Source organism: Pleuronectes platessa, chromosome 2, assembly GCF_947347685.1.
Source record: "Pleuronectes platessa chromosome 2, fPlePla1.1, whole genome shotgun sequence".
Classification (NCBI taxonomy): domain Eukaryota; kingdom Metazoa; phylum Chordata; class Actinopteri; order Pleuronectiformes; family Pleuronectidae; genus Pleuronectes; species Pleuronectes platessa.
The window spans coordinates 19,354,408-19,367,188 of NC_070627.1; the positions used below are offsets into that span (position 1 = coordinate 19,354,408).

General features: G+C 41.2%; 1 protein-coding gene across 4 annotated transcripts in view; it reads left to right on the forward strand.

Annotated features, from left to right (window-relative positions):
- LOC128452465 (plexin-A1) overlaps positions 1-12,781 on the forward strand; it is a 185,222-nt gene that overhangs the window by 111,547 nt on the left and 60,894 nt on the right. The window lies entirely within an intron of this gene.

A 12,781-nucleotide genomic window follows, 5' to 3' on the forward strand; every position in this document is an offset into this window, starting at 1 on the left:
GCTGAAAGTAATGTTTTCTACATTTGAGCTACACCTACCATAGTTCCTCACGCTATGACAGCTATGTTTCACATTCAGTAGTCAAGCTTTGATTGCACGGTGAGAGATTGCTTATTTTCTCCAACATGTAAACTTAAATTACAGCAACACAGGCACAAATGGCATTCAGCTGCACACACATTTCCCCTCTCACTTTCTGTGGCTTTGTGTGTCTGCTTTCTCTTGGCACAGGAACAACAGCTTGTGTACTATGAAGCAATAATTCTGTCGTGGCCCATAAGGCCGTAAGCAGGCCGGAATGAATGATTGACTCTGGAAATACTGCCTTGTTCTTACATAGCCAAATGCTGCATTAGCATAAAAGCTAATATCAATCGTGCCGAGTGGTGGTTACAGCGCGACATGCAAGGCATAACAAGTGTTTGAGAACTGCTGGAGTGAATGCAAGGATATTAGTGATAAACACATAGCAATGTTATGTTTTCACTTTGGTTCACTCCTGTCTGAATATGCAGGGCTGTGTTTGGGAGACAAAACGGCTCGAAATTGCATTAAAATACATATCTTCTCAATAGACTTACAAATGTAAATCCACTACGCTCCCGAGTGATTGACAGTCATGCTGCATTTATCTGACTGACACCTTGCACCCATGAATGCACACACTCATGCACACAATTTCACCTTATCTCTTCGTGTTTGTGGTCTGACTCACCCTGTTTTCCCAATGCAGATTAACCCCCCTCCTTGTTGGTCAGCCTAAATCACAGGCCTTTATTAATTGGTCAACCTTTATCCAATTACATTCCTCTTTATCTCTTTCCTCAACCGAGGCTGGGGCAGAATCCCCAACCCTACCATGATAAAACCCCAGCCTCCATGCCCATCCAAAACAACACACGGGCCCAGCTTTCACGCCTCACAGAGCTAACGTTAGCGGATTAGTGCGCCCATCTGCAAGACATGGGGAGAGCGCTGGCTAGCACAGTCTGAGCTGAGAGAGGCCATAGTGGTAACGGATGGATTTACAGGAAAGGCCTGCAGTGATGAAAGGAAAAATATAGGAAATCAGGATGCAGAGTGTAAACATATAAACTGTGTAGAAATATTGCCGAACAGCAGGAGATGACAATACAAGGTGTATCGTTTACACATGTAATATCTACCTCATGATCAATAATTACAGTTTGAAATGCATGTAGATAATTCTTGCACCACATGTCTATTCAGGCTCTATTTAAAAGAAATATATTTTTTTGCATTGTGTTTCGAGTTAGAGGCTTGGTTAAAAACATTGTGGTCAAGAACAAAGGAAGACAGCGTAACAAGGGAAGGGGACAAATGATTTAAGTGGGAAATGACAAGTTTAAAAGAATGAGTCGCAGCAGGGCGAAAGACGAGACGGGAAGACCGGCCGACAGTGGCAGAGAGCCCTCTCCTGTCACCTCAGCTGCCCATGAAACCACAAACCACATGCTCCACAAGAGAATCCATCATCTGCACTGACACACACACACACACACACACACACACACACACACACACACACACACACACACACACACACACACACACACACACACACCCTCCATAGACACACCACCACTCTACTTTGTGTCTTTAATGCACAAATGTGCAAACATTTTGACAGTGACATGTGTGTGCACACACACATGCACAGAGTCATTCATCATCCTTCCTCTAGCTGCCATATCCATTAGTCTCGCTCTCAAGGCCCCAACTAGTACAGCTCTTCCTGTAGGCTAGACTTATCCCTCTCCTCTTTAGGGCCCATCTCTCTCTCTCTACCTCATTCCTCACCACTTTGGTGATTGTTCACCCCATCTTTTTCCTCATCCTTCTTTTCTTCACCTTCCGTCCTCTGCGTCTGGATTATGAAAGGAGACAGAAGACAGAAACATACCTTTCTTCTTTCAGGCATCTATGGTTTTGCTTCTTCACATGCAACTGTAGTGAGAATGGTTTTGTGACGCCATCAGGGGAAGTTTATATATTGACAGCTCGTGCTCTGCGTTAACCCTGAATAAATTTTTTTTGGGGAAACAGACATTTGACCTTCGCGGCTTTAACTTTTCACTCCTCACACTATAACTCTCCCATTTCTGTCACACTGAAATGTTTGCATCCTAAAAAATGTATAGTTGCCGTACAAGAAAGACAGATAAACATCACTGTCGTCATTCAGAATACAATAAACATTTCTTCCTCTCCATCATTAATTTATTTCCTCTTCAAGTTTTTCACTCTGTTCTGACAGTATCCAAATCTTCTGTTACCTTGGCAACCCAGAGGACCGGTGTGTTGCAGAGGAGGATTTTTTTTTTCTTCTTCCTTTATTTCATGTTCTCCTCCTCACGACCAGCACTGTCATCCATCTGCAATTTATTTGATTAAATTAGATTAGAATAAGTTTTTTTGTGATTGGCAAAAGAGAAAAGAACAAAAACTGTATTAAATAAGTCAGTCAAAGAGCATAGGTTTGTGTCAAGAGCGTTGAGGAAAGAAATGGATAGACAGAGTAAGTAGAGAGGAAATAAATAAAACGAGTGACATTTCCAAAATCAAAGATGCATGAATCAACAATAGCAAAACAAACACATTTTGGAATTAAGGAGCAACCGGGCATAAAATTGCAGGAGTGGAGTAAGAGTTACATTATGAAAACAAAAAAAGAAAGAGAGAGAAGTTTGGACTGAAAGAAGGAAGGTAGGTCTCCTTTCTTCCTTTGTATCCTTTCCTTCTTGAAGAAACTTAATTTCAATTGTCTCCCTTCTTCCTCCTTGATTCTCCTTCCATACCCCAGGAGAGAAAGCACTTTTCTCAGCCATAGTCTTGATGACTGCCAGGCAAGGATGGAGGTGGTTGGGCTCAGATATGTTAAGACAAGTTTACATGGTTTTTTTTTGCTGCGAAGCAAGGCTCAGACTCACTTGAGCAATCAAGGCGGCAGTTAATTTGACTGATATTTGTTGTTACAGTGATGCCTCCCCCACACCCCAAACTCTCTGTTTGCATTTTTTTCCCATTTACCTTTCCATTTCACTTTTTTCAGCCTCATGTTTTAAACAATTGTAATATTGTTTGTTTAAGGTTCAGATTTAGGCAAATGGAGGAGCGATGACTCATCACTTATGAGGATCACCACATACTAAATAATAACATTCCTTGTGTTTCTTCCAAATGTGGTTTTGGGTTCATGTCCAAACTCTTTTTTCAGTCAGTTGTAGTACATCTCATCGGTTACAGTAGCTTCTGTATCACCCTCTTCCTCTCGGATTATTTTTGGCACATCCACCACGTCTGTTTCACAAGAATGTGTGAGCTTAGTGATGAATTTTTCACTCTTTTATAAATTCAACACCTTCCGCTCCTTGTCCTCCTTCTGTCCCTCTACTCAAGGATACACAATGAGCTAAGTGATGTCACCCTTGTCCCTTCACTCTTCTCCTCCGGCTTTCTCGTCCTCTTTGTGTGGTAATGTGAATGACATCTTTTAAAGTATTGGTTTCACATTTAGGGAAATATCCTTATTTACAGGGGTTAAGACCTTTGCCACTCTGAGAGATTTCAGTCAAGGCAGCCGAGGCAAGTGGGGTTGTGAGCATGTTGGTTGCATGTGTCTCATCTTTCTTAAGCTGCCCCTGCCTTTCTTTTATGAAAACCCATAGTGAGCTATTGGGAATGACCAGACCCAGGCGTTCCTTTACTGTCACTACGTAAGATACAAATTGTTCAAAGACCCTGCGTCCACCTCGTGCAATGTTTACAACTTTGATAAGAAAGGGAATTATAAGATCTGCAATCAGGAAAAAGGTCAGGTATAGGAGCGAGGCAGGTAAGGACCATCTTATGAACACAGGGACAATTGGTGGACTGTCAAATATTCTATAAAGTTGTTTCAGCCCTGTCTGTCTCTTCAGCATCACTTGATGTTGTGTACAATAAACAGGTCAGGTGGTTATGTGTTATGTGTTTTACTTTTTCTTTGCTTATAGTTGTTGCTCAGCAACCGGATAAGTTGTTAGACAGGTAGTGATCCTGGCCAAGAAATATGTGTGACCTTGGCCTGTGCTTACAGATTGTAATAGCTTAGAGCAGACACAGGCTAGCTGATCCTGATTATTGGTGTTATGCTAAGCTAAGTGACTGCTGGCTCCAGTTATGTATTTACTGGACAGAGATGACAGTGATATTGATCTTCTCATCAAACTCTTAATGAAAGGGAAAATCTGTCCGTCCTAAAATTAACTAATGCTTCATCACACTTAACAATACATATACTAAAGACACACTTAAAGGATGAAGATGTGGCTGAATCTTAGAATTACTGCTAATACCAGACACACTCACATGACATCACACACTCTGACTTGACTGTCTGTTGCCAATTACTCAACTGTAATCTTATTGTGTGACACATTGTCCCTTGACACTACATTAACAAGGGAGGCTCCATATAGGCTGCACTTTGAACAAAGCACAACAATAAACTTGCATGTATTTTCTCAAGCGCCGCCTTTCCCAAACATTCTTTAACAGTCACAGAAACACGTGCTTACGCTTTCTTTCTCTCTCTCCCTTACACACACACACACACACACACACACACACACACACACACACACACACACACACACACACACAGGCTCTTTGTGGCTGACAGGGTTATTTGTGACAGAGGTGTGAAGGCCCCAGACCATGACATTCTGGCATACTGTGTTTACCCTGGCTGGTACTCAGACACAGAGCAGAACATTCATGCGAGAACACACACGCATACACACACTAGAGAAGGACATCCCACAGATTGTGGGCCAAGGCCGCTCGAGGGGCCAAACTGCATGAACATACGTGTGTGTTAGTTTATACTGTTTTCGCGTGGGTTTGTGAGACTGTCACTGTTTCTTATCAGGACAAAGCACAACCAGCAGCACAGGGCTGCAGGGGGCAAGTGGGTGAGGGGGAGGTCTAGGTGGGCAAGTGGTTGACTAATATCCACCCATTTCCTTTTTTGTCTTTCCCTCTATTCCTCCCTGTCTTTTTTCTGTTTGAAGTATCTGTTTTCACCCCTCATCATGATGCTTTGCCTTTTGTGTTTTAGCAGTGTCTCTCACCTTCTCTCACTGTCAAGTTCCACAGGCTGCATTTCTGGTCTTACTTCATTTATTTTCCGTACCACATTAACAACCAAACAAAACTTTCCTTTTTTTATCTCCTGGACACAAAACTTTCCTTTTTTTTTATCTCCATTGCAAACCTTTACCCTTTTTGTTTCCTATTCTCTCCATTTATTAGTCAGTTTACTTCCCCTGTCCACCTAAGCATACCCTGTAGCTTAAAGCTTGTTCCACACATGTTTCTGCCTAATATTAAAATGAGACATCCCTAAGCTGGTTTAATACAATTTAAACTGTGCTCTGAGGAGGGAACAATAAATGAGAAAATCGGTGGAGGTGGCATCTAATACCCCCATGCTGTTTCCACAAGCAATGCGGTCCTTCTAGTGGTGCATGTATTTCACCAGGGACAAACTAAAGACAGAGGTGCTGTAATTGAGACCAGATGCAAACAGAGCTTGTCAGGAAGAAAAAAGAAGTAAAGAAAGAAACAAACACAAGGGCAGGGACGTAAGTACAGAAATGTTGGCAGTAACAAGCAGCATATTAAATTCAGACTGAATGCGCTCCATGGTTGTAGTTAAGGGAGGAGGAGGAGAGAGAGCGGGAACATGGAGAGGAAGTGGAGGCGACAGGGTGAGGTAACCACATGCCTTTTTTTGCCATATGGAATTTAGTCGGACCGTGACCGGCCAGCGTTTAAACCTTGGACTGGTTTGGTAGCGGTGCTTTTCAAACCGCTTTTGACAGACCTCCAACCCTCCCCCTCCTTTTTTATGAACTTTTACAGGAAACTTCTCAGACACTTGTCCAAGAGTCAATAATCACATTTCCACCTCTGGGAAATCAGTGTGAGCTTGTATCAGGTGTTTTGGCTAACTCTCTCGTACATCCCTCTATTTGTTACTGGCAAACAATGTGGTGAATGGAAGAGATGGAGGCGATTTTTGAGCACTAGCGATGTAATTCTGCCCCTCGGTCACGTTGTAGCACTATTTGAGTGTGTGTGTGTGTACTGCCCACACTATCATATTGTATGTATCAGTAACAGTAAAGGAAAAGGAGATTTGGATCTTCTTTTGAGATGTGGTTGTCGTAAACACAGATGTGTTCTGTGATATATGTCTGCAGATGTTTCATCTCTTTGTCTCTCTGTGGCTATTTTAGTCCTCGCCATTCCCACAGCTTATAGTTTCTTCTTTCCTTTCCTCAAGTTCTTCCTCAAGTCCTTCCAAAAGTTCTCCCTAAAACTTTATCTCTCTTGAAGCGTCCTCACATCAATCCCTCACCGACAGAAGGCAAGGAGGGTGGGTCACCCTGGCTGGGAGACACTGTGGAGTGAGCAGCCTGTCACACCCTAAGAAGTGAGCATAGTAGACAGCTACACAAAGACAACAAGAGATATGGCCACAGAAAGAGAGTGGAGTTTAGAAAATGAAGCTTTCTTTAAGTGTTACATTCATGCAGACTTGAAGGACACTTTCTTCTTTCTAATTGGCTTGGTGTTAATCCTCCTATGACATTGACAAAATGTAAAGAAGTCACTTGAGCTTCTCCCTGGCAAGAAGAAGTGTGAGGTACAACATGGCTGCTAGGTTATTCTCTCCTTGAAGTAATCCTCTGCCACCCGGCAAGTCCTGCGATGCATTGAGGAACACCCCAGCTATGCCAACACGCTGGCTGCTGAGATGAATACACAATCAGCGAAAGCTTAATGAAGAGCAAATGTGTGGTAAAGATTCACACAAGCACGCTGCAACATGGCGACATGATAGATGCGCTTTGGTTTGTAGGCCACGCATGAGTGCTTTTTCAGCATTTGTGCTGGTGCAAGTGTGTTTCTATGTGTCAGTCACATGTCCCGGTGGTTTAATTATTTAGGCTGTATTAAATCTTCATTTCCGCAGCGCTCACAGTCAGCCCGGCTAATGGTGAACACAGATGAATATTGCATTTTAACCATCAACCCTCGGTGTGTGTCAGAGAGAGGAAAAGATAAATGCCGAGTCACAGAGAGAAAGAAATTACGGCAGACGGATGAATAGCACTGCAAAGCGAGGTTAAGGAAAAACTCAGAAGTCCAGGGTGAGCAGATAAGGAGAGTGAGAGAGAGAGAGCGCAACTGAGAAGGCGACCTCCTGCTGGGATAGAGAACCTGTAACATGCTGTGTTGTCCTGTCTCGCCAGAACAGCTGACTGTCTGCCATGTCGTGCTTTTTGCCATGTTGTTTTAGTAAAGAGATCGACACCGATTTTTGTATTCAACCTCCATTTTACTTACACAATAGCAAAAAGCAAGGCGGTTCCGCCATCCACAACATACAATCTTCAGAGACATGGAGATGGACTGCAGTGGCAGTAAAGTGCTGCGTAATTAATATAGTTTGGAGTTAATGCCTTAAAGACCGTTACATAGGTTTTATTTTTCTCACCATGTAAGAGCTTAACATAATTTTAAAATGCAAAGCACCTCACAAAACAAGTAAACTCTTAATTTTCTTGCACTGAGACTATTTGCCTCCCTTGTGGTTGTGTCAAAGATAACGATAGATAAATGCCATCAATAGTATAACTACTGCGATATATGAGTTGTGTTGTTTCATTTAAAAATATGCCTCACATGGTGCTAGTTTAATTTACTAATATTACAACACACAACCTGTACTTCAAGTAAATTCGGACATTTATAATAATAATATTCTGCCGGTATGTTTGAAGAAAAATCTTGAAAAGAATAAATGTTTTCAGAGGCTGCAGTTTGAATGATACCTTATTTTAATAGTGCAGTTGGATAGATTGTAGCACAGATCATCATTTGTAGTCTGAAGAAAGTGATACTTTTCTTCTTTTCTGTTGGTTTTCTGAGTGGTCTTCTATTGCTGGCCTCATTATTATTATTTTTTTTTCACCGCACTAGGAGACAAATATGGTCACATTATGTGAATGCTGAGACTTCATTTTGCACACAAAAGTTCAGGCTAAATGCTTTCAATCCTTTTGTTCATTATCTCAAAGTATTTTAGCAACAAAATAGACTATTTTATTGAATCTTGCTGCTAAACCATGGCGCTGTCTGCAGAGAAGAGCCATAGGCAGCAGATAGGAGAGTGTATCTACCTCCGCAATCAAGGTTTGTCTTTGAAAAGCTGAAAGCACAAGGTTTGATGGCAGCTGACATATCTGGGTTAGAATGATAACGGGGTGCCAGGCATCCCCCTCCCCTTTTCTCTATGAAAATCCATAAGGATATAAAAAGACCCTCTCTGGAAAAAAAAATCACACATTCCTGTTTTTTTATTGTTTTAGAACACACTGTACCATCTGTATCGAAGGGGTAAACTATGTAGGTTTGACACGTTTGCATGTAAGTCAACGATAGGGCATGAGGAGATGCAATCAGCATGTACTATATGTGCCTAGGTGGTGCATGAAAACCAAGAGCGTGAAACGGTATGTGTGTACGTATAACACAAACATACAGCTGAGTCTGTAACCACAAAGTGATCTCAAGACTTTTGAAGCCGACTGTATATGAAATTAGATTCAGTCAAACTCCTCTCTGAGTCTTTGATTATCCACGCTGAATAACATTCATGTCACATGTTCCCTTGCACCTCGCTCTCATTTCTCTGCTCCTGCATTCCTCTGCACTCACCAATGTTTCCCATACACTCCTTATCTCTCTCTCTCTCTCTCTCTCTCTCTCTCTCTCCCTCTCTCCCCCCCCCCCCCTCTCCATCTCTTCCTCCCTGCATCAATACTCTGCGAGGAAGCGAAGGGCGTGGGCGGACAATCTCACAGTCCCTTTCAAGGTTCAAAGTCCCTTTTCTTCTCCCGCTTCTCTCGCTCCTGCACTGTTCTACATGTTGCTGCCTTATTAAGTTGTTCCACTCTCTCCCCTACCCCCACTCCCGGTCTTTCTCCCTCTTTCTGCCTCTCTCTCTGTCCTCCCTCCATCCTCCCTCCCCCACAGTAAGTGTGTGGTTGGTCACAGACCATCTTTCTGGTTTCTGCTTGCTAATGAGCCTATCTCAGCTTTGTACAAACACACACACACACACACACACACACACACACACACACACACACACACACACACACACACAAACATTTTCTCTCATGTGCAGATCCATGCCTCCATGTATGGGCCACTCCCTGTAGCTCACGTAAACACATTATTCACCTTTAATAATAGTATTTATCTTGGATAATAGTTGTACACTAATTGTTACACATTAGATTATATATCCTTATTGCAGATTCAAGTTCCAAAGAAGCACACACATAAAAAGGCACAAGGCTGCTGGACAGCTGGTACGCAGCAGCTAGCTTTGACAATATGAGGTATTACAGGTCATGACACGGTATAACACGTCATTTACTAATTAATGAATGATTTGAAGGTTTCCGTTATCAATATGGTTGTAGATGCGAATTAAAGTTTGCACATCAACTCATTTATTTTAATTTATGCAAATATTTTATTTAACAAGTTGAACAATTGAAGACAACTGAAATAATCAAATATATGCTGTAATTCATCTAGTAATTTATGATCTGTAAGTTTAAAACTAAATTTGTATATAGGTTTGCATTTTGTGGCAACTCATAAATAATCACAAACGCATACATTAACATACATTTAAGCTTTCGTTCTACTTCCCGCCTTTCACTGCAGTTTGTATGTATTTGTACTTCATTTTACTATAGACACAAAGTTGTTCTTTTGTATATTTGTTTGTGCTTTTTTGGTGTCACTTGCCCAATGCTTAAAGACAAAAACAATTTAATTGATTATATTTTGTATTATTCTTTGATTATTGTGTTATTGCTCAGCATTATTCATTAGTTAATTAGATTAGAAAGATTGTCAAAGGTAACATGTTCCATTTCTCACTGGCGTTTCCCACTAGAACATGTATCACATGATCATATATGTTACCTTGGATGGAAGGACCCACTCTGCCATACTGCATATATGACATTATTGTTTAGTGGAAGGTAAAGATGGGACCCCTAGGTTCAAGGTCGCTGTCGTTTCTGTTGTTTCCTATTTGAGATCACAAAGCCTGGGGGGGCATGTCGACAGGCAATGTGGAAGCGTTCAACACTCTTCATATACCGTCTTTGTCAGGCTCCATTGACACACACATACACGCGCGTGCACAAACACACACGCAAACACACGTGCAAACACACACAGTCCCTCTTATTTTTACCAGTGTGCCCCTTCACTCCTCTGTGGACGTCCATGCCATCTCATCCCTCCCTCAGGCTCTCCGTATCGCTTTACTTCATTATTTAGCATGTTATTTTTTCTCCTCCCTGATCTATAGTCTCCACATCACAGAGGCAGCTAATTAATAATGGATGGACTTAAGGGGGTTGAGGGGGGGATAAAAAAAAAAAGACCAGACACCCGCCTCATTACATATGCGCAGTGTTTTTGGAGTTTTATTAATTTATATCTTGTCAAGCTACGCCAAAGCCTTCAGAACCCTTTTGGCTTTTTAATACATTTATTTATTTATCTAGCATCCCTCTCTTGCTTTCGTCTTCATCCCCCTACCCCTCCCCTCTCCACCGCCCCTCATCTGTGTCATGATTTTAATCTCTCACCTTCTTCATGTCTGCATTTTCTCACACACACACACACACACACACACACATTCACAAACGCTTGTCTGCAGAAAGTCTCATTATCGGCTTTTTGTGGCTGTTAAAAAGGTGTTTTGCTTACCTGTGAGTAGTGATTTTCTCATCCTTCCACCAAACACTGGTTGTATTTATTTATTTATTATTATTAAAAAATTCACTTGGTAAAAGTGGTGGTGTAGTACACATCAGAGCGAATGGAAAATGATGGCAGGAATATTTTAGAACAGGCTTGACCTAGAACGACAGCTGGTCTCCTTTGAGTAAGCTCATAGCGACATTCAATCAAAACGGGATCTGGGTGTTGGAAATAACAGAATAAGTATCAAATAAGTCAAGCATTGTACAATTGTAAGAATATTATGGTTAGTTATCGATGGTGTAAACTTATTTTCATCTCTAGCAAATATAGAGGTTTTTTTTGAATAAATAAAAACGTTCATAAAATATATATAATCCAATTTCTTCTTGTCCTACATGTACTTTTAATTGAAGTAATATTTACAGTACACGCTAATAATCTACATAATTATATATTCCCTTACTTCTAACAAAAAGGAACTGTGCCTCTAGCCTGAGGCAGCACTGCTAACAGCCTCCTCTGAATGGCCCTCTGGCTACTTGGCTTTGAACCAAGGTTGGCGACTTGGACCTTCACCATCACAAACATAACATTTGTAAGATAGTCACAAACACTGGTATGAATAACTCACATAGAGCCCAATCCATTCATAGCTGGTGGTGAATAGTTATTTTTTCACCCTTCAGAAAAATATATGTTTTTTATTTGGCAAAGCAGTTTTATGCTTCAATGTATGCAACCAACATCTGTGGTATTAAAATACTTATGAATATATCAGATTTTAAAGACAGTGATCAAAATCTCTAAATTGAGCAGATGTTTTTATGATGTTTTTGGTAAAGAAAACCATCTGTGGATGGTTCCTTCAAGCATCATTTCCACTTCACACACACACACACACGTGTAACTGTACTATAAATGGCTCTTACTAGTCACAGTACTACTAGATAAAGTCAACGTTACAATGCCAACCTTATAAGTTAGCTGCCGAAACAGGTCCTGGTGTGTAGACACAAGCAAGTCAGTTGTATGATGAATGAATGTTAAACTGAATCAGTTCACCTAAAGCCTGCTCCCATCCCTGAGGCCTTTAGAGCACACACCCTATCCCAATGACGTACACAAACGACCACTGGCACACACAGGACATTTACACATATAAAACACATCCTTTCAGCCTCTGTTTGTCCTCCGGAAATGAACCGGACACCAGTGTGTCACATCTGGCCAAGAAAACCACAGTATCCGTCTTCATAGATGAAAAGAAAGCCGAGAAGTCCAGAAAAAGGGGGGGAAGAAGAAAAAAAGACCTCCAGCTTCAAACGATTCCCCTCTGTGAAATATTGTTTCAATGTACTCTGCACTTCGTAGCCCTAATGCCACCTTTGAACTGTTTTGGCACCTGTCACAAATACTGATTAAATACTTTCTCACTGCACAGCACTTTTCTCTTTGTTCCTTTACCTTTTTCCTCTACATCCTCTTCTCCTCCCTCATGCCTAAATCTCCTTCCCAAAAATTGCGGCATATCATCCATGAGGTGTCCCAGGTTCACTTCCCTTGCGTTGCCATTATAGTCAGACCCTTAAATCCTTTGATGTAAATTGCTGAAGTTTTGATTAATTTCATATCACAGCATGAAACTGAACTTCTGCAACTCATTCTCCTACAGTCTCCCCAAAACGTTTTTCTCTTTCTATGGCAGTTAAGACTTTAAACTTTACTCAAAAAAATCCGAGTTAGGTCTATGCATTACTCATGACACAACTTTATTGTTTCAAATGTGTATTGTTCTATCTTTTGATGACAATACATAGGGCTGGATGAAGGATTGGGATACTATTAGGAAAGATTCCTGCCAGAAAAAATGATAAGTATACAGCAGAGCTGACACAAAATCGATACT